A 25,625-nucleotide genomic window follows, 5' to 3' on the forward strand; every position below is an offset into this window, starting at 1 on the left:
GGCTGTTTATAACATCCTGAAGCTAGGAAGCCCAGAATCAGTACATACCAACTTCTGGGGATTGTGGAAAAAATTTTAAATTATGTCAATAAATTACCCTGCCAAATATATTTCAGAGGAACTCCAAGACTCTGGTCTTTCTGTGGGTTTTTTTTTTTATGATAAGTTGGCTATAAACCAAGACAGAGACATAAGTGATACAGTGAGAAGGTCTAACATCCATATAACTGGAATCTGAGAGCAGAAGGAGAGAATGAATAGGGCAGAAAAAAAGTCTGAAGAGATAATGTCTGATTATTTTCCAAGACTGAAAAATATATCAAGATACAGAATTAAGAATGCCATGAATTCTAAGCAGGATAAGAAAAAGATGACTACACCTCGGCATATCAAACAGAAATTTCTTATGTATGATGGTTTTGAGAGGATACAATAGATAAATTCAATAGATAAACTGGATGCAGTCTCAAAATTGACAGACTGATCTCTGTTCATTTCCAAGGCAAACCATCAATATCACAGTAATCCAAGTCTATGCCCCAACCAGTAACGCTGAAGAAGCTGAAGTTGAACGGTTCTATGAAGACCTACAAGACCTTTTAAAACAAATGCAAAAGCAGGAAGTCAAGAAATACCTGGAATAACAGGCAAATTTGGCTTTGGAGTACAGAATGAAGCAGGGCAAAGGCTAACAGAGTTTTGCCAAGAGAACACACTGATCATAGCAAACACCCTCTTCCAACAACAAAAGAGAAGACTCTACACATGGACATCACCAGACGACCAACAATGAAATCAGATGGATTATATTTCTTGCAGCCAAAGATGAAGAAGCTCTACACAGTCAGCAAAAACAAGACCGGGAGCTGACTGTGGCTCAGATCATGAACTCCTTATTGCCAAATTCAGACTTAAATTGAAGAAGTAGGGAAAATCACTAGACCATTCAGGTATGTCCTAAATCAAATCCCTTATGATTATACAGTGGAAGTGAGAAATAGATTTAAGGGACTAGATCTGATAGACAAAGGGCCTGATGAACTATGGACGGAGGTTCATGACATGGTACAGCAGACAGGGAGCAAGACCATCCCCAAGAAAAAGAAATGCAAAAAAGCAAAATGGCTGTCTGAGCAGGCCTTACAAATAGCTGTGAAAAGAAGAGATGTGAACAGGAAAGGAGAAAAGGAAAGATAAACCCATTTGAATGCAGAGTTCCAAAGAATGGCAGGAAGAGATAAGAAAGCCTTTCTCAGTGATCATTGGAAAGAAATAGAGGAAAATCATAGAATGGGAAAGAAAGAGATCTCTTCAAGAAAATTAGAGATACCAAGGGAACATATCATGCAAAGATGGGCTCAATAAAGGAAATAGTATGGACCTAAGAGAAGCAGAAGATATTAAGAAGAGGTGACAGGAATGCACAGAAGAACTGTACAAAAAAGATCTTCATGACTCAGATATACATGATGGGGTCATCACTCACCTAGAGCCAGACATCCTGGAACGTGAACTCAAGTGGGTCTTAGGAAGCATCACTACGAACAAAGCTAGTGGAGGTGATGGAATTTCAGTTGAGCTATTTCAAATCCTGAAAGATGACGCTGTGAAAGTGCTGCATTCAATATGCCAGCAAATTTGGAAAACTCAGCAGTGGCCACAGGACTGGAAAAGCTCAGTTTTCATTCCAATCCCAAAGAAAGGCAATGCCAAAGAATGCTCAAACTACTGCACAATTGTACTCATCTCACACGCTAGTAAAGTAATGCTCAAAATTCTCCAAGCCAGGCTTCAGCAATACGTGAACCATGAACTTCCTGATGTTCAAGCTGGTTTTAGAAAAGGCAGAGGAACCAGAGATCAAATTGCCAACATCCACTGGATCATCAAAAAAGCAAGAGTTCCAGAAAAACATCTATTTCTGCTTTATTGACTATGCCAAAGCCTTTGACTGTGTGGATCACAATCAACTGTGGAAAATTCTGAAAGAGATGGGAATACCAGACCACCTGACCTGCCTCTTGAGAAATCTGTATGCAGGCCAGGAAGCAACAGTTATAACTGGACATGGAACAACAGACTGGTTCCAAATAGGAAAAAGAATATGTCAAGGCTGCATACTGTCACCCTACTTATTTAATATATATGCAGAGTAAATCATCAGCAACACTGGGCTGGATGAAGCACAAGCTGGAATCAAGACTGCCGGGAGAAATAGCAATAACCTCAGACCTGCAGATGACACCACCCTTATGGCAGAAAGTGAAGAAGAACTACAGAGCTTCTTGATGAAAGTGAAAGAGGAGAGTGAAAAAGTTGGCTTAAAGCTCAACATTCAGAATACTAAGATCATGGCATCTGGTCCCATCACTTCATGGCAAATAGATGGGGAAACAGTGGAAACAGTGGCAGACTTTATTCTGGGGCTCCAAAATCACTGCAGATGGCGACTGCAGCCATGAAATTAAAAGACGCTTACTCCTTGGAAGCAAAGTTATGACCAACCTAGACAGCGTATTAAAAAACAGAGACATTACTTTGCCAACAAAGTCTGTCTAGTCAAGGCTATGGTTTTTCCAGTAGTCATGTATGGATGTGAGAGTTGGACTATAAGGAAAGCTGAGTGCTGAAGAATTGATGCTTTTGAAGTGTGGTGTTGGAGAAGACTCTTGAGAGTCCCTTGGACTGCAAGGAGATCCAACCAGTCCATCCTAAAGGAAATTAGTCCTGAACGTTCATTGGAAGGACTGATGTTGAAGCTGAAACTCCAATACTTTGGCCACCTCATGCAAAGAGCTGACTCATTGAAAAAGACCCTGATGCTGGGAAAAGATTGAGGGCAGGAGGAGAAGGGGTCGACAGAGGATGAGATGGTTGGATGGCATCACCAATTCATCGGACATGAGTTTGAGTAAACTCTGGGAGCCTGTGATGGACAGGGAGGTCACAGAGAGTCAGATACACCTGAGCGACTAAAGTGAACTGAACTGAACTGAACAGATAGATTTAAAAATTAAAGTTTTAGTAATTCTTACCTTTTGGACATACATACTCAGATTTATGTCTGAAATTATATTACATAAAAAAAATAAAGTAATACAGAAGTAGGTAGAAATAAAGAGTAAATAGGAATAAATTGCTAATCATGACTTGTTAATTGTTGAAGTTGAATAATGGGTAAATCAATATATAAATTGAAGTGAAGGAGAAAGCTATTTGATTTTGTTTTTATTATAATTGCAGTAAAATAAAATATTTACCATCTTAACTATTTTTTTTATTTTTACACTATTTTTTTGGCTATAATGCATGGTTTGAGGGGGTCTTAGTTCCCTAACCAGGTATTGAACCCACTCCCTCAGCAGCAAAAGCGTGGAGTCCTAACCACTGGACCATCAAGGAATTCCCCCATCTTAAACATTTTTAAGTGTATATTTCAGTAATGTTAGGTATATTCACATTGTTGTACAGCCGCTCTCTAGAACTTTTTCATCTTACAAACTGAAATTTTATACCCCCAAACACCACCACCTCATTTCCCTCCAAGTCCCTCAAAACTATAATTCTACTCTGTGTTTCTATAATTCAGACTACTATTTTTGATACCTCATAACAGTGGAATCATACAATATTTCTTTTTGTTACTGACTTATTTCTCTTATCATAATGTTCTCAAGGTTCATCCATGTTGTAGCATGACAGAATTTCCTTTCTTCTTAAAGTTAAATAGTATTCCATTGTATGCTGCTGCTGCTAGGTCACTTCAGTCGTGTCCAACTCTGTGTGATCCCATAGACGTCAGCCCACCAGGCTCTCCCGCCCCTGGGATTCTCCAGGCAAGAACACTGGAGTGGATTGCCATTTCCTTCTCCAATTCCATTGCACACCTATGCCAAATTTGTTTACCCAGTACTCTGTCAGTAGATACTTAGGTTGCTTCCCACCTCTTGGCTACTATGAATAACGCTGCTATAATTACAGGAGTGAAAGTTCCTCTTCAAGGTCCTGCTTTCAGTTCTTTCGGATGCATAACCAGAAGCAGAATTGCTGGATCATATGGAAACTTTATTTTTAATTGTAGAGGAATTGTCATACTGTTTTCCATAGCAGGTGTATCATTTTGAACTGTGGTGTTGGAGAAGACTCTTGAGAGTCCCTTGGACTGCAAGGAGATCCAACCAGTCCATTCTGAAGGAGATCAACCCTGGGATTTCTTTGGAAGGAATGATGCTAAAGCTGAAACTCCAGTACTTTGGCCACCTCATGCGAAGAGTTGACTCATTGGAAAAGACTCTGATGCTGGGAGGGATTGGGGGCAGGAGGAGAAGGGGACGACAGAGGATGAGATGGCTGGATGGCATCACTGACTCAATGGACGTGAGTCTGAGTGGACTCCAGGAGCTGGTGATGGACAGGGAGGCCTGGCATGCTGTGATTCATGGGGTCGCAAAGAGTCGGACACGACTGTGCAAATGAACTGAACTGAAAGATTAGTAAAGCCATCTTGTTTTCTAAAATAGACCCAAATGACTTATGGAAGTTGCTCAGTAGGTGAATCTGGAAACATGAAGGGCATGGTTAGGTCAATACTATAGTTACTATACTATACTATACTATGCTACATACACTATAGCCTCATCTACTGCTTAGAATCCTGTTGATACATATGTGTTTACACGAAACAAAGTGAATGGATCTGGTTCTATCTTGCTTGTTCAGATTAATCAGAGTGGCTGAGAGTGGCATATTCTCAGGGGAAATCACTAGCAATGTGGTACATATACACAATGGAGTATTACTCAGCCATTAAAAAAAATACATTTGAATCAGTTCTAATGAGATGGATGAAATTGGAGCTGATTATACAGAGTGAAGTAAGCCAGAAAGAAAAACACCAATACAGTATACTAACACATATATATGGAATTTAGAAAGATGGTAATGATAACCCTGTATGCGAGACAGCAAAAGAGACACAGATGTATAGAACAGACTTTTAGACTCTGAGGGAGAGGGAGAGGGTGGGATGATTTGGGAGAATGGCGCTGAAACATGTATACTATCATGTAAGAAACGAATCGCCAGTCTATGTTTGATACAGGATACAGGATGCTTGGGGCTGGTGCACGGGGATGATCCAGAGAGATAATATGGGGTGGGAGGTGGGAGGGGGGCTCAGGATTGGGAACTCATGTACACCCGTGGTGGATTCATGTCAATGTATGGCAAAACCAATACAGTATTGTAAAGCAAAATAAAGTAAAAATAAAAATTAAAAAGAAAAAAGAAATCACTAGCAGTGAAGACAGAAGAGAAACAAGGGGTAGATATTGTTAGGAAACAATTCTCCACAAGTCTCATGTTTCTGTACACGTTGCAAGCTGAGGCACTAACTTCCTTTGTTCTGGACTATCTGTCCAAGGACATCTATACACTGAATAGCCTGGAAAGATCTTGGAACAGATCTTAGAAGATAGAGATAGTTCTCCATTTGAAGCTTCAAAAGACAATTAGGTTTACAGGCCATTATAGAAGCTTCAGGCTTCCTAAACTCAGGGTTTCTCTCCTGTAATGCACTGTGTATGCAGATGTCACCTGGCCCTCTTCATATCACCTTGGGAAAAGTGGGGCTCAGGGAACTGGCACAAATATTAATTCTTGGACTGTTGTAATTGCTGTGAGTAATAAACAACACTTTGCCTCTGACCCAGGAGTCAGAGCATCCACAAAACTGTGACAGGCTACCTTATTACCTTTGAAAATAGGATAAAAGCTCAGCTCTCATGATTTTTCACAAATACATATAAAATAAAAGTAATAAAAATGATATACAGAACTTATAAGATAAAGCAATGCTCAGAAAAATAAACACAGTCTCAGAAAACTCCATTAATGGTCAAAAAAATGAAAATGAATGAATTACACATTCAGCTCAAGATCTGAGAAAAGGACAATAAAATAAACTTAAGAAAAGCAAAATAAAGATAACAGGAAAAAACTAAACAGAAAATGGAAAAAAATAGCAGAATGTATTTTTAATGTCAGTTCTAAAGATAAATACTTTAGCTAAACATTCATGATTCTAACTTAAATGGACTAAGGTCCGTCTAGTCTAGGCTATGGTTTTTCCAGTGGTCATGTATGGATGTGAGAGTTGGACTGTGAACAAGGCTGAGCGCCAAAGAATTGATGCTTTTGAACTGTGGTGTTGGAGAAGACTCCTGAGCGTCCCTTGGACTGCAAGGAGATCCAACCAGTCCATTCTGAAGGAGATCAACCCTGGGATTTCTTTGGAAGGAATGATGTTAAAGCTGAAACTCCAGTACTTTGGCCACCTCATGCGAAGAGTTGACTGATTGGGAAAGACTCTGATGCTGGGAGGGATTGGGGGCAGGAGGAGAAGGGGACAACAGAGGATGAGATGGCTGGATGGCATCACCAACTTGATGGACGTGAGTCTGAGTGAACTCCGGGAGTTGGTGATGGACAGGGAGGCCTGGCGTGCTGCCATTCAAGGGGTCGTAAAGACTTGGACACAACTGAGCAACTGAACTGAACTGAACTGAACTTAAATGGAGAAAAAATTGTATATTTAAAGTAAAATTTAGAAATAACTACAGAAATAGAGAATATTAAAAGAACAACAGACTCCTTTGCTCACATTCATGAAAATAAATCATACTAATAACAGTATCATTTTGTTTTAATGAAGCCAGCAAAACACTGATACCAAAACTCAACATATATTACGAAAAAAAAAAAACTATGTTAATCAATTAAATTATAAATGTATAGAAGGACAGGAGAGCCTGGCTTGCTAAAGTCTGTGTGGTGTCAGAGAGTCAGACATGACTCAGTGACAGAACAACAACTCATAAATCTTAATTAAATCATTAGTAAATGGAATTTGGCAGCACATTAAAAAAATAATACATTCTGGTCAGCTATGTTCATACCAAGATGATAGATACTCACTATTAGCAAATGTATTAATCTAATCCATCATATTAATAAACTGAAAAGAAAAATCATAATCATTTCCATAGATTAAATAGTAGCATTTGACCAAATTAATATCTGTTCTTTAACTAAGTAATTCTTAATAAAAAAGGGATAAAGTCTTACTTCACACAATTTTCTAACATCATATACATCATGCTTAATTGAGAAATACCAAACTCATTTCAATTGAAGTTAAGAAAAAGAATGTCTATTACTAGCATGATTATTTAACATTTCTATAAAAGTATCAGCTGACACAATAATAATTAGAGAAAGGAATGTGAAAAATATTAAGAAAAAATAAGTGAATAAATAAATAGCCTTTCTGTATGAAACAATGAGGGCTTCAGTCAATTACAAAACAATGAATTATATTAATAAGATCCCATTTATTAAAACTATAGCAATAATAAGATTAAATGCCTAGTAATAAAATTTAGCAAGAACTGTGTCAAAGCTATATAAAGAAAAACTTTAAAATGCTACAAGTCACACATATGTAGAAAGAATAAATGGAAACAATATGATATGACAGATAATAGCAAAGAAATGAAACAAATATTTCTTGGTGAAGAATTATTCAACAAATGGTGTTGAAATGGATCAAATTTTAATTTTTAATCATAAAGTACTAGAAGAAAACATGGAGAATGATTTTATAATATTGGAATGTGAAAGCCTTTCTAAATCATGAAAGAAAAACTAATAAAACCAAGTTCGTGCAAATTAAAATACTCTACATAAAAAAAAAAAGATTAAAGTTAAAAGTTAGGGAAAAGAATACAGCATTATTACAGCCTAAAGGCTAACTTCCTTTATACACAAAAAGGTCCTGCAAAAAGACAAAGAATTCACTTGTGAGGGATAAATGATCAATAGGCACAAGACAATTTAAAGAAAAAGAAATACATGAGGCTTTAAATATATGAAAAGATGCTCAACTTCACTCATAATAATGTCAATTGTCAAATGTCAATTGAAGTTTGTTATTGTTATTTTGTCCAACTCTTTGAGACCCCATGTACTGTAGCTCACCAGGCTCCTCTGTCCATGGGATTCTCCAGGCAAGAATACTAGAATGGGTTGCCATGCCCTCCTCCAGGGGATCTTCCTGACCCAAGGATCAAACCTGTGTCTCCTGCGTTGGCAGGCAGATTCTTTACCACTGAGTCAGTCACCAGAGAAACCCCAGTTGAAGTTAGGAGACACCAATTTTACCTAACAGATTGGTACTGATAAAAAAGAAAAACCTACTGTTGGTGAAGGAGAACAGGCATCCTCACATATTGTTGGTAGATAGAAGTGTGTGTGAGCGCTTAGTCACTCTGTCGTGTCTGACTCCTTGAGACCCACTGAACTGTAGCCCATCAGGCTCCTCTGTTCATGGGATTTTTCAGGCAAGAATACTGAAGTGGGTAACAATTTCCCTCTCCAGAGTATCTTCCCAACCCAGGGATCAAACCCACGTCTCCTGTGTCTCCTGCATTGCAGGCTGATTCTTTACCTGCTGAGCCACCAGGAAAGCCCAGAAATATAATAGATACCATAGGCAATTCAGCAACATCTACCAAAATTTTAAATGCACATATCTTTGATCCAACAATTCTATTTCTCAGAATATGTCCTATAGATATTTTGTACACATTAAAAAAATGACATGGAAAGACATCCCTGCAGAAAAATTTTTATGGCAATAGATTAAATGCCCCTTGATTAAAATTAGTTAAATAAATAATGGTACACCCATCCAAAAGTTCTGCTATGCAGCCATTAAAAAAAGAAGGAGCAGCTTCTTGTGTACTCATAAAGAATGATCCTTAAGCTATAAAAAAGTAAATTAGAAGTACAGTAATACATGCTTGAGGAACAAAGTTCTGAGATTGCAAACGGTTTAGAATACAAAGTGAGTTGAGGCAACAATGTGTAAATTGACGTTCAAGATCAAGTAACAAGAATTCTGGTATTGTACTTTGGAGTCTAGAAAAGAGGGGTAAGACACAAAAGAAGTAAAATCAGAGTCTAGAGAAAGATGAGTCATATGACAGAAAGTTAATGCCTATGGATGGACATAGATTGTGAAAACTTTTTTGTCTTAGAGAAATAACTGGTAAGTTCTTAGGGAAAAAAAAACTGTAAATAAAAGCAACAGCTCACTGGATGATTGTAAAAATCTAATCAAGCAGGTTTTATAACCATCGTTCCAGGTAGTTTCTATACAGGTTTTCAGATGTAAAAGACGTTTTGAAACTGAGCACAAAAATTTCAGGGGCCACCTCACTAATAGAATGTAAAAATCGCATGGCTACAGAGGACCTAAAAAATAAAATAGGCTTGCTTATGTTGTTTGAAGATGGGTTACCAGACATATGCATGAGAACAGTATGACCAAACTCTCTATTGCTATGGAGAGACTTTATTAGCAGAACATAAGGTCTAAAGTTGCATTCTCCAATATGGTAGGCACTAGCCATATATAGCTAATTAAATTTACATTTTAATTAATTAAAATTTTTTTTTAAATAAAATTCAGTTCCTCAGTCTCTTGAGCCACATTTAAAATACTCAATAGCCTCATGAGGTAGTGCCTACTAGATATACCAGACAGAGCAATTTCCATTGTTGCAGAAACTTCTATTGTGGAGCACTGGTCTAAAAAATAGCACAGGCACTTACTTTCCTGATTATACTGTCAACCCTTATTATTATTAATTCATTATTAATAAATATCTTATGAATTGAAGTTAACATTTGACATCCAGAAGTGGTATCCAAATAAGTATAACAGATGCACAACATATAGCAAAAGAATATATAGGAAAAGAGTGTATCAAGGCTGTATATTGTAACCCTGCTTATTTAATTTATATGAGGAGTATATCATATGGAATGCCAGACTACATGAAGCCCAAGCTGGAATGAAGATTGCCGGGAGAAATGTCAATAACCTCAGATATGCAGATGATACCACCCTAATGGCAGACACAAAGCTAGTGGAGATGATGCCATTCCAGTTGAGCTATTTCAAATCCTGAAAGATAATGCTGTCAAAGTGCTGCACTCAATATACCACCAAATTTGGAAAACTCAGCAGTGGCCACAGGACTGGAAAAGCTCAGTTTTCATTCCAATCCCAAAGAAAGGCAATGCCAAAGAATGTTCAAACTACTGCACAATTGCACTCATCTCACACGCTAGTAAAGTCATTCTCAAATTTCTCCAAGCCAGGCTTCAGCAATACGTGAACTGTGAACTTTCTGATGTTCAAGCTGGTTTTAGAAAGGCAGAGGAACCAGAGATCAAATTGCCAACATCCGCTGGATCATGGAAAAAGCAAGGGAGTTCCAGAAAAACATCTATTTCTGCTTTATTGACCAAGCCAAAGCCTTTGACTCTGTGGATCACAATAAACTGTGGAAAATTCTGAAAGAGATGGGAATACCAGACCACCTGACCTGCCTCTTGAGAAATCTGTATGCAGGCCAGGAAGCAACAGTTAGAACTGGACATGGAAAAACAGACTGGTTGCAAATAGGAAAAGGAGTGCGTCAAGGCTGCATATTGTCACCCTGCTTATTTAACTTCTATGCAGAGTACATCATGAGAAATGCTGGACTGGAAGAAACACAAGCTGGAATCAAGATTGCCAGGAGAAATATCAATAACCTCAGATATGCAGATGACACCACCCTTATGGCAGAAAGTGAACAGAAACTAAAAAGCTTCTTGATGAAAGTGAAAGAGGAGAGTGAAAAAGTTGGCTTAAAGCTCAACATTCAGAAAACGAAGATCATGGCCTCCAGTCCCATCACTTCATGGCAAATAGATGAGGAAACAGTGGAAACAGTGTCAGACTTTATTTTTGGGGCTCCAAAATCACTGCAGATGGTGACTGCAGCCATGAAATTAAAAGACGCTTACTCCTTGGAAGGAAAGTTATGACCAACCTAGATAGTGTATTCAAAAGCAGAGACGTTACTTTGCCAACTGAGGTCCGTCCAGTCAAGGCTATGGTTTTTCCTGTGGTCATGTATGGATGTGAGAGTTGGACTGTGAAGAAGGCTGAGCACCAAAGAATCGATGCTTTTGAACTGTGGTGTTGGAAAAGACTCTTAAGAGTCCCTTGGACTGCAAGGAGATCCAACCAGTCCATTCTGAAGGAGATCAGCCCTGGGATTTCTTTGGAAGGAATGATGCTGATGCTGAAACTCCAGTTTTGGCCACCTCATGCGAAGAATTGACTCACTGGAAAAGACTTTGATGCTGGGAGGGATTGGGGGCAGGAGGAGAAAGGGACGACCGAGGATGAGATGGCTGGATGGCATCACTGACTCGATGGACGTGAGTCTGAGTGAACTCCGGGAGTTGGTGATGGACAGGGAGGCCTGGTGTGCTGCGATTCATGGAGTTGCAAAGAGTTGGACACGACTGAGCGACTGAACTGAACTGAATGGCAGAAAGCAAAGAGGAACTAAAGAACCTCTTGATGAAGAGTGGAAAAGCTGGCTTAAAACTCAATATTCAAAACACTACAATCATAGCCTTTGGTCCCACTACTTCATGGCAAAATCAGTTCAGCCGCTCAGTCATGTCCAACTCTTTGCAACCCCATGGACTGCAGCATGCCAGGCCTGCCTATCACCAACTCCTGGAGTTTACTCAAACTTATGTCTACTGAGTCGGTGATGCCATCCAAACATCGCATCCTCTGTCATCCCCTTCTCCTCCACATTCAATCTTTCCCAGCAACAGGGGCTTTTCAAATGAGTCAGCTCTTCACATCAGGTGGCCAAAATATTGGAGTTTCAGCTTCAACATCAGTCCTTCCAATGAACATTCAGGACTGATTTCCTTTAGGATGGACTGGTTGGATCTCCTTGCAGTCCAAGGGACTCTCAAGAGTCTTCTCCAACACCACAGTTCAAAAGCATCAATTCTTAAGCACTCAACTTTCTTTATAGTCCAACTCTCACAACCATACATGACTACTGGAAAAACCACAGCTTTGACTAGATCAACCTTTGTTGGCAAAGTAATGTCTCTGCTTTTTAATAAACTCTCTAGGTTGGTCATAGCTTTTCTTCCAAGGGGCAAGCGTCTTTTAATTTCATGGCTGCAGTCACCATCTACAGTGACTTTGGAGCCCAAGAAAATAGTCTGCCACTGTTTCCACTGTTTCCCCATCTATTTGCCATGAAGTGATGGGACCAGATGCTTTGATCTTATTTTCTGAATATTGAGCTTTAAGCCAACTTTTTCACTCTCCTCTTTCACTTTCATCAAGAGGCTCTTTAGTTCTTCATCACTTTCTGCCATAAGGGTGGTGTCATCTGAGTATCTGAGGTAATTGATATTTCTCCCAGCATCTTGATGCCAGCTTGTGCTTCATCCAGCTTGACATTTCACATGATGTACTCTGCATATAAGTTAAATAAGTAGGGTACAATATACAGCTTTGATGTACTCCTTTCCCGATTTGGAACTAGTCTGTTGTTCCATGTCCAGTTCTAAGTATTGCCTCTTGACTTGCACACAGATTTCTTAGGAGGGAGGTCAGATGGTCTGTACTCCTAGTTCTTGAAGAATTTTCCACAGTTTGTTGTGGTCCACATAGTCAACAGCTTTAGCATAGTCAATAAAGCAGAAATAGATGCTTTTCTGGAACTCTCTCACTTTTTCGATGATCCAGCAGATGTTGGCAATTTGATCTCTAGTTCCTCTGCCTTTTCTAAAACCAGCTTGAACATCTGGAAGTTCATGGTTCAAGTACTGTTGAAGCCTGGCTTGGAGAATTTTGAGCATTATTGTACTAGCATGTGAGATGAGTGCATGTAGTGCATGTGAGATTGTGCAGTAGTTTGAGCATTCTTTGGCATTGCCTTTCTTTGGGATTGGAATGAAAACTGACCTTTTCCAGTCCTGTGACCATTGCTAATTTTTCCAAATTTGCTGGCATATTGAGTGCAGCACTTTCACAGCATCATCTTTCAGGATTTGAAATAGCTCAACTGGAATTCCATCGCCTCCACTAGCTTTGTTTGTAGCGATGTTTCCTAAGGCCCACTTGACTTCACATTCCAGGATATCTGGCTCTAGGTGAGTGAACTCACCATCATGATTATCTGGGTCATGAAGATCTCTTTTGTACAATTCTTCTGTGTATTCTTGCCACCTCTTCTTAACATCTTCTGCTTCTGTTAGGTTCCTACCATTTCTGTCCTTTATTGAGCTCATCTTTGCATGAAATGTTCTCTTGGTATCTCTAATTTTCTTGAAGAGATCTCTAGTCTTTCCCATTCTATTGTTTCCTTCTATTTCTTTGCATTGATCACTGAGGAAGGCTTTCTTCTCTTTCCTTGCCATTCTTTGGAACTCTGCATTGAAATGGGTGTATCTTTCCTTTTCTCCTTTGCCTTTCACTTCTCTTCTTTTCATAGCTGTTTGTAAGTCCTCCTCATACAACCGTTTGGCCTTTTTGCATTTCTTTTCTTGGGGATGGTCTCTATCACTGCCTCCTCTAGAATGTCACGAACTTCCATCCACAGTTCTTCAGGCACTCTGTCTATCAGATCTAATCCCTTGAATCTATTTGTCACTTCCACTGTAGTTGTAAGGGATTTGATTTCAGTCATACCTGAATGGTCTAGTGGTTTTCCCTACTTCTTCAATTTAAGTCTGAATTTGGCAATAAGGAGTTCATGATCTGAGCCACAGTAGGCTCCTGGTCTTGTTTTTGCTGACTGTATAGAGCTTCTCCATAGATGGGGGAAAATGGAAACAGTGACAGACTTTATTTTCTTGGCCTCTAAAATCACTGCAGATGGTGACTGCAGCCATGAAATTAAAAGACACTTGCTCCTTGGAAGAAAAGTTATGACCAACCTAGACAGCAGAGACATTACTTTGCCAACAAAGGTCCCTCTAGTCAAGGCTATGGTTTTTCCAGTAGCCATGTATGGGTGTGAGAGTTGGACCATAAAGAAGGCTGAACTCCAAAGAATTGATGCTTTTGAACTGTGGTGTTGGAGAAGACTCTTGAGAGTCCCTTGGACTGCAAGGAGATCCAACCAGTCCATCCTAAAGGAAATCAGTCCTGAATATTCATTGGAAGGACTGATGCTGAAGCTGAAGCTCCAATACTTTGGCCCCCTGATACTGGGAATGATTGAAGGTAGAAGCGGAAGGGGACGACAGAGAACAAAAATGGTCGGATGGCATCATCAACTCAGTGGACATGAGTTTAACTCAGGGAGAGAGTGAAGGACTGGGAAGCCTGGCTTGCTGCAGTCCATGGGGTAGCAAAGTCTGACACGACTGAATGACTGAACAACAACAACATAGCAAATCACATGAAACAACTGAGGTAAGGATTGAAGGTTAAAAGACATAAAAAGCACTACATCCTGCAACTAGAGATGGGGGAAAGCACAAAAACAGGCTTAGGGAAACAAAAACAAAAATCAGAAAGGTGTAGGAAGAGCAGAGAATAAGCAGCAGCTGGTGGAGGGCTTTGAAGGCAGGGCTGGCATATCATCAGAGGACAACAGTGAAACCTCTGAAGAACCCCTGTTCCACCTCTGACCACATCATTGCCACAGCTGGCCACTGCCACCTTCTCAAAATATTCTGTTCTCCTAGGTTCCATGGCTCTGAGCAGCCCTAGTTTTTTTCCCCCATCTAACCTCAAAATTTGGAGAACCTCAGCCTGGGTCTCACACTGTACTCTTTGCTGCTCCTCTAAACCATTATTAAGGATTTAAATATTATTTGTATGCCTTTGTCTCTGATAAAGGTGCAAAAAAAAAAAAAAGGAAATTAATTCCCTTCCAACCTCCATTCATATATTCAAATGGCTTATCTGGCATGCCTACCTGAAGTTCCCTCCAGCATATTTTGTCTAGTTAAGGGCTCCTCATAAATACCAGTAAGCATTTCTTGGAGCACACTGGAACTAATTCACAACAGAAAGTCTGCAGGTTGCTTGATTCTCTTGTCGTCTAGCCATCCTGTGGGGAGGCCTGCTTGGGCCAGTGAGGAACTGAACACACTGTGAGTACATCCTCCAGCAGAGCAATCCTGCCCCCTTCCACTATTGCACTTGGTTTTGTGGGTGCAAGCCCTAGATTTGGGGCACCTGGTTCTCAAGAAACAGGTCTGTCAGTACTCGGAACAATCCTGGCATTCTTTGGGGGAGAGTAGTAGAGTGCAGCCTCTCCTACTCGGGGAAAAAGGAGCCAGGTCATTGCCAGCTAATTCACAGGGGTGACAAGGTTGTCTCTACATACATTTCACATTTATCATGTCTAAAGCTGAGTCTTTATTCCCTCTATCTTAAACCCTTTCTTGCCCTCAATTTGTTTCATCTCAAAAGGTACTACCACATACTCATCATTCAAACTCGAAGTCATAGGGTTATCCTAGAATTCCCCTTCTCCCTAATTCCTTACATCCAATGGGCCACCAAATTCTATACAGCTGTATTATCTAATATTGGCTGTCAGCCACATGGGGCCACTGAGTACTTAAAAAGGGGCTGGACCAAACTGACATGTGCTTAAGTATAAAATACCTATCAGATTTTGAAGACTTAGTACACAAAAGAGAAAAGCAACTAATAATTTTTTTTTTTCGCTCAGTCATGTCCGACTCTCTGCGACCCCATAACTAATAATTTTTATATTGATTTTCTGTTCAAGTAATAATATTTTTAATATATTGGGTTAAATAAAATATATTATTAAAATCAATCTATTTCCTTCTACTTTTTTAATATGGTCACGAGAAATTTTTAAAGATACATTTGGCTTATATTTGTGGTTCACATTATATTTCTATTGGATAGTGGTGCTATAGAGTGCATCCATCAACATTTTCTAAATCTGCTGTCACCACACTGAAGGTTAGCACCTTCACCCAAGTCACCATCGTTTCCTGCCTGAACTACTACAATGGCCTTCTTATTAATCGCCATGCTTCTCCAGTGGTTCCATTCTAACTGATTCACTTTAAGCTATAGAAATTATTTTTAAATGTAAATATTATTATCCTTCTAAATATTATTTACCTGCTTACTCTCTCTCAGTGGTTTCTTATTGTCCTTAAAATCCAAGTTTCCTATCATACGGACTTTGAGGCCCTACATCTGACATGATTCTACCTCTCCATGTGCCTGCCCATCACTATCACACCTTCTAAAGCCACTCAGCAGGCACTCACTATTCTCCAGCTGCACCTGGCATCCTTCAGTTCCAAAGACTTACTAACTACCAGGGTCTTCACATCAACTGTTCCCTATGTCTGAAATGTTCTGCACGGTTCTTTGGCTATCTCCTCATTCAAGTCTCATCTTATATTCTCTATCCAAGAGCTCTGCTTCCTTCACTTTTCTCAATTTATAGTTAGTTATTTGCATGCTTAACGGCGTATCTCTCTTCCTCTGCTGGCCTGTAAGCTCCATGAGCGATAGAGCCAGGTCTGTGAATTTATTTCAGGGACAGTGTACAGAATATCTCAGAGTAGGGTTTGGTTAAAGGTGAAAAGGTTAGGGGTTTAAAAAAAATGGGTCCAAGAATTGCCTAAAGAAGAATGTGCATGGTTAGTTGCTCAGTTGTGTCTGACTCTACAGACCCCACAGACTGTAGCCCACCAGGCTCCTCTGTCCATGGAATTTTCCAGGAAAGAATACTGGAGTGGGTTGCCATTTCCTCCTCCAGGGGATATTCCAGATCCACAGATCAAACCTTCATCTCTTGCGTCTCTTGCATTGACAGGCTCATTCTTTACAACTGTGACACCTGGGAAGCCTTCTAGAGAAGAATATGTCAAAATTAAAGATAATTGATACCAGAAGCTTCAATTCTGAATCATCTTTGGGAAAATTAGATTCAAATATATGATCTAGAAGTATTTAATGTCTTTTATATCTAAATAGTTCAATATTGGCCATGAGGTCTAACCATTACATTATCCGACTATTAATTTAACATATAATTCGAAGATGATTCTCAAATAATACCTCTCCAAGTACTCCTCTTGCTTTTCTATCAGTCCTTTGATGACCTTTCCAGGAACTTCTGTCATACTGAGTGAAAACAATAAAGGATCCCTTCACCAAGCTCTGAACATAGTATCACATGTTGACCTGACAAACTCAGACCAGGCCTCCTTGGAAGCCAGTTCTCTTCCCTTGTTTTGTTGTCGTTTTAGTCACTAAGTCAAGTCCGACTCTTCATGACCCCATGGACTGCCTGCCAGGCCCATCTGTCCAGGGGATTTCCCAGGCAAGAATACTGGGATGGGTTGCCATTTCCTTCCATAGGGGATCTTCCCAACCCAGGGACTGAACTCATGTCTCCTGCATCAGCAGGCAGATGCTTTACCGCTGAGCCAAAAGGGAAGTCCCAGCTCTCTTCCCTATTGCTCTCAAATGGCAGATTCCCTTAACCACAGTGGAGCTGGGTGGTCAAGGCTCAAATTTATCTAAAAACAGATTATAAATGGTGTGCGATTAAGGAGAATGTGCATAGTACATTTATAAGAATGTTTAAAAGTTACAATAATCCAGTGTCAAACACAACAGTACACAATTAGTATTCAGCAAATATGTGTTAAATTATTCATTTTATAGAAAAGAGATTATTTTTCACACATAATGCATATGCACAAGAAAGAAAGACTAGAAAGTTATATACCAAAATATTATCAAGTGCTATCTCTTGAATATGAGGATTATAGGTATTTTGTGTGTTTTCCTATATTACAACACTTCATATAATTACAACATTGTGTAATTATATGATTAGTATGCAATCAGGATAAAATGTTATTTTTATAAACAAACCAATGATCAAAGCTACTACTACACTCTTCTAGGCTACCAAGGGCCTCAATTTTGGCAGAGACTTTGACTGTGGTAAATATATAAGTATTAGTCTGACTGGGAAAAGAAAGGAAAAGGGGTGGACTTAGATTTCTGAGGGATCGAGTTGGTCGAGCAATTATGCAAGTGACTCCTTTGTTCACTGACTCTAGGGAATAAAGTTGCAGAGTACAAAGCAAAGCTTATCTAAATAGGTACTAACCAGCTGCAGAGGCAGGAAGAGAAAAAGCACCCTTCCGTGCATGATGACCATTCTGTTCTAGAGTTTGCTGTCAAGTTTCCAGATGCCAGGTAGAGTGTGGACCAGAATTCAACTTCATGAAGGCGTGATGCAGACAGTAAAGACATGAAAGACAGCACTTAACTGCAGAGATTTCAACCTCTTTTGTAGCTACCAGAAAAAATGTAGGGCATGCACTGTACATATGGTGCTTTATATAAAGGTATTTTACTTTTCTTTCCAATTCTGCCATTCTCTTTCACACACTGATCCTCAAGACTAGAACTGTTCAGCCAATGAGAGTTATCAATGAAGTCATCAAAACAGCTTGGGAGACCCAGGAGCATACACACTTGCATACGCAGGGTCTTCTCAACAACACAGAAACCAAGGGTGGTTAATAATGTGTCTGTTATATAACAGTCTTACAACAAAATCTGATTTCCTCACTTCAGATGGAATCATTAAAATCTTTACTAAAAACAAATAAGCAAACAAACAAAAAAATCGTCAAGTTCCAAAAGAATGAAAGCTAACTAACCATATCAACTGCAATCATGTGGAGACCACACTACCTTATGTGAGGTTTTTTATACAGACATATAATAAACACCCTCCAAGTTCAAAGATGAACATTAAACAAGAACAGAGGATCTGGCAGTACAACTGAAAAAGTTCAAAGACATCGCTGCATAATACTAAGAGTTGAGATCGTGTAACAAACAAGAAGAGAACTACAAACTCAGGTTAAAATGCAAAAAGTGCCCGAATCATATCATTTTGGAACTGCCTGAAACAACTCAACAGTAACATTAGCTTAAAAGGAAAGAGTAACCATTCAAGGAATATAGCTTTTGTATTCTTTTAAGCAAATAGTAATCAAGGGGAAAAACTGTATACAAGAGTATCAGTTTATTTCTTCCAGCTTCAGAGCTGACAAAATCTACAAATGAAATGATTCCCTGCTAACTTTCTTGGTATTTAAAGGATTCTTTACTTAGTTTGAATTATCAAGCCAGACTTACAGCTGATGTTAGAAAACTGTATAAGCCAAACTGCTGTCTACAGTTCCCCCTGCAGTTCATGAACGCCTGTGCACAAGTACACTCAGGATGACTAGGCCCTAGTTTTAGTTTTTTAACAGTAATTATTTTTACTTATCAATTAAATATATAATCTATAGAACTTTTAATTATTTTAACATACACACTCAGCTAAACTTTAATTCTGTGCATACATTATCACATTTTAGCTAAATGAACAAGCTTTAGTCAAGTGTATCATGCTTACATGAAATGCAGTCAGATATGGCTTTGGTCAGGAGAAAAAGTTATTCTGAAGAAGCTGAGCAAGTCTGTAAAGACACATTCCCATGTGCAGGGGAATAATGAGGACCCAAGTGCATACTTCTGCCATAGACACTTCAGTTGATGCTCAGAGTGTAACGACAATCAGTATTCCCCATCTGCAAGAAAGCAGAAAGGAACAAATGCCCCTAACTCGTGTCCATCAATATGAATCAGCCATAAGTATACTTATGTCCTTTCCCTCTTGAACCTCCCTCCCTCCTCCTAACCTGTCTCACTCCTCTAGGTTATCACAGTGATCTCTGATGTTCTATTATAATTGTTTTGTGATGCCACGAATCACACCCACATCAGGTGGTGAACTTAACTGATAAATATTGTTTATGTTCTGACTACTCCAGTGACCAGCTGGCTCCCCTTCTCTTTCCCTCTCTTGGGGTCTCCTCATTTCCTAAGACACAATATTGAAATTAGGCCAATTAACAATACTACAATGGCCTCTAAGAGTTCTAATGAAAGATTACCCTGTCTCTCACTTTAAATTCAAAGCTTAGAGAGGAAGACACAAGACAGACTGAATGCTAGGCCTCTTGTACCAACAGCTAAGCTGTGAATGCAAAGGAAGTGTTCTTGAAAGCAATTAAATGTGCTACTCCAGTGAATACACAATGGACAAGAAAGCGACACAGCCTTATTGCTGATATGAAGAAAGTTTTAATGGTCTGGATAGATCAAACCAGCCATAACATTCCTTTAGGCCAAAGCCTGGTTCAGAGCAAGGCCCTAACTCTCAGTTCTAACTCACAAAGGCTGCGAGAGGTGAGGAAGCTGCAGAAGAAAAGTTGGAAGTTAGCAGGAGTTGGCTCACGTGGTTTAAGGGGAAAAAATGCTGTCTCTATAAAAGTGCAAGGTGAAGCAGCAAGAACTGATGTAGAAGTTGCAGCAAGTTATTTAGAAGATCCAGCTGAGATAATTAATGAAGGTGACTGCACTAAGCAACAGATTTTCAATGTGGACGAACAGCCTTCTATTGGAAGAAGATGCGTTCTAGGACTTGCATAGCTAGAGAGAAGTCAGTGCCTGGCTCCAAAGCTTCAAAGGACAGGCTGACTCTCTTGTTTAGGGAATCATGCAGGTAATGACTTGAAGTTGAAGCTCATTTATCATTCCAGAGATCCTATGGCTCTTCCGAATTATGTTCCATCTACCCTGCCTGTGCTCTCGTAAATGGAACAACAAAGCTTGACAGTGCATCTGTTTACAACATGGTTTACTGAATATTTTAAGTCCACTGTTGAGATCGACTGCTCAGGAAAAAAGATTTTTTTCAAAATATTACTGCTCACTGACATTACATTTGGTCTCCCAAGAGCTCTGACGGAGATGCACAGGCAATTAATGTTATTTCCTTGCTTGCTTAACACAACACCCATTATGCAGGCCAGGGATCAAGCCACCATACATAGCGATTCCTCTGATACATCTGAGCAAAGTAAATCAAAAACTTTCTGGAAAAGATTCACCTTTACTTTTAAGTGTAGTACAGCTGAATATATATATTCTTTTTCATACTCTTTTCCATTATGGTTTATTACAGAATAGTAAAGATTCATCATTGTATTGATAGATGATATTAAGAATCTTCATAAAAAATGAAAAAATTTTAAATTGAAAAAAAGAAACTTTTGATTCATGGGAAGAGGTCAAAATATCAACAGTAACAGCAGTTTGGGAGAAGCCAATGGTACCCCACTCCAGTACTCTTGCCTGGAAAATCCTATGGACAGAGGAGCCTGGTAGGCTGCAGTCCATGGGGTCGCTAAGAGTCGGACACGACTGAGTGACTTCACTTTCACCTTTTACTTTCATGCACTGGAGAAGGCAATGGTACCCTACTCCAGTACTCTTGCCTGGAGAATCCCAGGGACGGGGGAGCCTGGTGGGCTGCCGTCTCTGGGGTCGCACAGAGTCGGACACAACTGAAGTGACTTAGCAGCAGCAACAGCGGTTTGGAAAAGACTGACTCTCAACCCTCATGGATGACTTTGAGGGGTTCAAGACTTCAGTGGAGGAAGGAACTGCAGATGTGGTGGAAATAGAGAACTAGGATTTGAAGTTGAGCCTGAAGATATGACTGAATTGCTGCAATCTCATAAAACTTTAATGGATGAGAAGTTGCTTCTTATGGATGTATAAAGAAAGTGGCTACTTGAGATGGAGACTATTCTTGTGAAGATGCTGTGAAGGCTGTTGAAACGACAACAAAGAATTTAGTCTATTACATAAACTTAGTTGATAAAGCAGCAGACTGACTTAAGTTTTGAAAGAAGTTCGACTGTGGGTAAAATACTGTCAAATAGCATTACAAGCAACAGAGAAATCATGAGATGAAGAGTCAATTCATGTACCAAACTCCATGTCTGTTGTCTTATTTTTAAAAATTCCAGTCGCCCCCACCTTCAGCAACCACCACTTTGATCCGTCAGCAGCCATCAACATCCAGGTAAGATCCTCTGGGACTCCCCTGGCGGTCCAGTGGTTAAGACCTCGCCTTCCAGGGCAGGGGGTGTGGGTTTGATCCCTGGTTGGGAAGCTAAGATCCCACTTGCCTCGTGGCCAAAAAACCAGAACATAAAACAGAAACAACACTGCACAAATTTAAGATTTTACAACAGTGAAAGTCACTCTGTTGTGTCCAACTCTTTGCAACCCCAGGCCAGAATATTGGAGTGGATAGCCGTTCCCTTCTCCAGGGGATCTTCCCAACCCAGGGACTGACCCAGGTCTCCAGCATTGCAGGCAAATTCTTTACCAGCTGAGTCACTAAGGAAGCCCAGATTTCAACAATGGTCCACACCAAAAAAACCTTAAAAAAACAAAAAAAAGACCCTCCACCAGCAAAACGATTGACTTGCTGGTCTCAGATGATGGTTAGCACTTTTTAGCAATTAAACATTTTGAATTAAAGTATATATATATATTTTTAAGACAGCATGCTATTGCACCCTTAATATAGTTTAACTTTCATATGAACTGGGAAACCAAGAAATTCCATGTGACACACCTAATTGCAATATTCACTTCACTGCAGTGATCTAGGACTGACTCCACAATAATCTCTAAGATACGCTTGTAATTCACTTTCTTTTACAAGAACTGACTCTTCCTCAGACTCAAACCTTAAAATAGGACATGTTTAAAACTACTATATATAGGGCGGTCCTAAGATGGCGGAGGAATAGGAAGGGAAGACCACTTTCTCCCTCACAAATTCCTCAAAAGATCATTTCAACGCGGAGCAAACTCCACAAAACAACCTCTGAATGCAGGCAGAGGACATCAGGCAACCAGAAAAGCAGATCAGTGTCTTCAAAACCAGGTAGGAAAAAATATAAAAGACGAGAAAAGAGACAAAGGAGGTGGGGAGGGAGCTCCATCCCGGGAAGGGAAGCCCGTCCCGGGAAGGGAATTCTAAGAAGAGAGGTTTCCAAACACAAGGAAACACTCTACCTGCCGAGTCTAAGGCGAGCCTTGGAAACACAGAGGGCAACATAACAGGAAGGAAAAACAAATAATTAAAACCAACAGATTACGAGCCCAACAGTAACTCCCCCAGCGGAAAAGCCGCGCAGACGCCTGCAGCCGCCGCTAGCAAGTGCGGGCAGGGCAGGGAAGCGCGGGAGACGCGGGCTGCCGCGCTCGGTAAGAAGCGGGCAGAAACGCCCCACGCGTAACCAGAGCGAACGAACTTGGGCTAGCAAACCAGACTGGGGGATAGCTACCACGCGAAAAGCGCGAACATAAGACCCCGCCAGGACCGCGCACAGAACAAAGGACTGAACGGAAATAGCCGGCTGCAACCATCCCCCGCCGGGGACAGGCAGCCAGAGCTGTAAGGGCTGGAAAGGGGCAATCGCAGCCCCGGAGAGACTACCTGAAAAGCGGCAGGCAGGCTTCTTTGCTGAGACTTCAGGGGATGCAGGACAGTCACCACCCGCCTCACAAGGAGCGCCAGCAGTACACCCAGAAAACTGAGCAGTAGAAACAGAGAAGGGGACAAGTCCCGGCGACCGCGCTCGCCAAGCTCCCGAGCTGCTCGGACCCGGGAGGGGCGCAGAGCGCAGTCCCAAACAAGTTTGTGCCTCTGAGGGTTACCTGGGCGCCAAAACCGAGCGGCTTGGACCGGGGAGGTGCACGAAGCCTGGGGCCGGCCTCGGATAGTTCCTGGCTGAGCTCCGTGGAGCCGGAGCGGTTTGTGCGTTGTGGGGGGAGACAGGTCCAGCGGGGTTGAGACGCTGTGTGCCCACGACAGTGCTATTTGTTTGCAGCATCCCCCCCCTCCCCACAGCGCGACTGAACTAGTGAGCCTAAAAAAAAAAAAAAAAGTGTCCTCCACCGCCCCCATGTGTCAGGACGGAATTCAGACCCTGAAGAGACCAGCAAACAGAAGCTAAACAGAGGGAAACGCCTTGGAAGTGACCAACACGGCCCACAACATCAGAGAAGGGCCAGATATATCTTCACAATTTTTACAATCATTCCTTTTTTTTTTTTTTGCTTTCTTTTTTTTTTCTCAAACTTTTTTTTAACTGTTAAGTCTTCTATTTCTCTACTTTATATTTCTATAACTATTACTTTTCAAAAAAAAAAAAAAGACTCTACTTTTTTAAAGCAAACACCATATATAGTCTTCGCGTGGTTGTTGTTGGTATTTCATTTTTAATCTTGGGTGTTTTTTTTTTTTTCTTATATATATTTTTTTCTTTATTTTTTTTTCCTTATTTCTTTTTCTTAATATTATTATTATTTTTTTTAATCTTTTCTCTTTTTTTTCTTTCTTCCTTCTGCTTCGTCTCTTTAACATTGTATTTTTGAAAATCTAACCTCTACTCTAGGTTTTTAATCTTTGCTTTTCGGTTTTTGTTGTCAATCTTGTACATTTCATAACCCAATCTTACCTGACAGCGAGATTACTGGCTTGACCACTCTCTCCTCCTTTTGGACTCTCCTTTTTCTCCACCAGGTGGCCTCTGTCTCTCCCCGCCCCTCCCCCCATCTCTTCTATATCCAACTCTGTGATTCTCTGTGTGTTCTAGATGGTGGAGAGCACCTAAGGAACTGATTACTGGCTGGACCTGTCTCTCTCCTTTTCATTCCTCTCTCTTACCCTCCTGGCAACCTCTGTCTACTTCCTCTCTCTCCTCTCCCCTGTATAACTCCGTAAATACCGCTGAGAGGTCCAGACTATGGAGCGCACATAAGGAAGTGACTATTGACTAGCTTGCTCTCTCCTCTTTTGATCTCACCGCATCTCATTCCAGTCACCTCTAACTACCCCCTCCCTCTTCTCTTCTCCATGTAACCCAGTGAACCTCTCTGGGTGCCCCTCAATGTGGAGAAACCTTTCACCTTTAGCCTAGATACTATATCATTGGTGCTGTATAGATGGAGAAGTCTAGAGACCACTGTAAAAATAAAACCGAAAACCAGAAGCAGGAGGCTTAAGTCCAAAGCTTGAGAACATCAGAGAACTCCTGAATTCAGGGAACATTAAGCAATAGGAGCTCATCAAATGCCTCCAAACCTACACTGAAACAAAGCTCCACCCAAGGGCCAACAAGTTCCAGAGCAAGACATATCACACAAATTCTCCAGCAACACAGGAACACACCCCTGAGCTTCAATATACAGGCAGTTCAAAGTTACTCCAAAACTTTAGACGTCTCATAACCCATTACTGGTCACTCCACTGCACTCCAGAGAGAAGAAACCCAGCTCCACCCACCAGACCTCCAACACAAGCTTCCCTAACCAGGAAACCTGGACAAGCCACTGATACAACCCCACCCACAGTGAGGAAGCTCCACAATAAAGAGAACTCCACAAATTACCAGAATATAAAAAGGCCAGTCCAAACGCAGCAATATAACCAAGATGAAGAGACAGAGGAATACCCAACAGGTAAAGGAGCAGGAGAAATGCCCACCAAACCAGACAAAAGAGGAAGAGATAGGGAATCTACCTGAGAAAGAATTCCAAATATTGATAGTGAAAATGATCCAAAATCTTGAAGTCAAAATGGAATCACAGATAAATACCCTAGAGACAAGGATTGAGAAGATGCAAGAAAGGTTCAATAAGGACCTAGAAGAAATAAAAAAGAGTCAATATACAATGAATAATGCAATAAATGAGATCAGAAACACTCTGGAGGCAACAA

At 40.4% G+C, this 25,625-nt stretch overlaps 1 pseudogene; it reads left to right on the plus strand.

Moving 5' to 3' along the window:
• LOC120878267 overlaps positions 1–22,350 on the plus strand; it is a 49,503-nt pseudogene extending 27,153 nt beyond the window's left edge.
• Positions 22,351–25,625: the final 3,275 nt, after the last annotated feature.

This window comes from Oryx dammah, unplaced genomic scaffold (assembly GCF_014754425.2).
Source record: "Oryx dammah isolate SB20612 unplaced genomic scaffold, SCBI_Odam_1.1 HiC_scaffold_18, whole genome shotgun sequence".
Classification (NCBI taxonomy): domain Eukaryota; kingdom Metazoa; phylum Chordata; class Mammalia; order Artiodactyla; family Bovidae; genus Oryx; species Oryx dammah.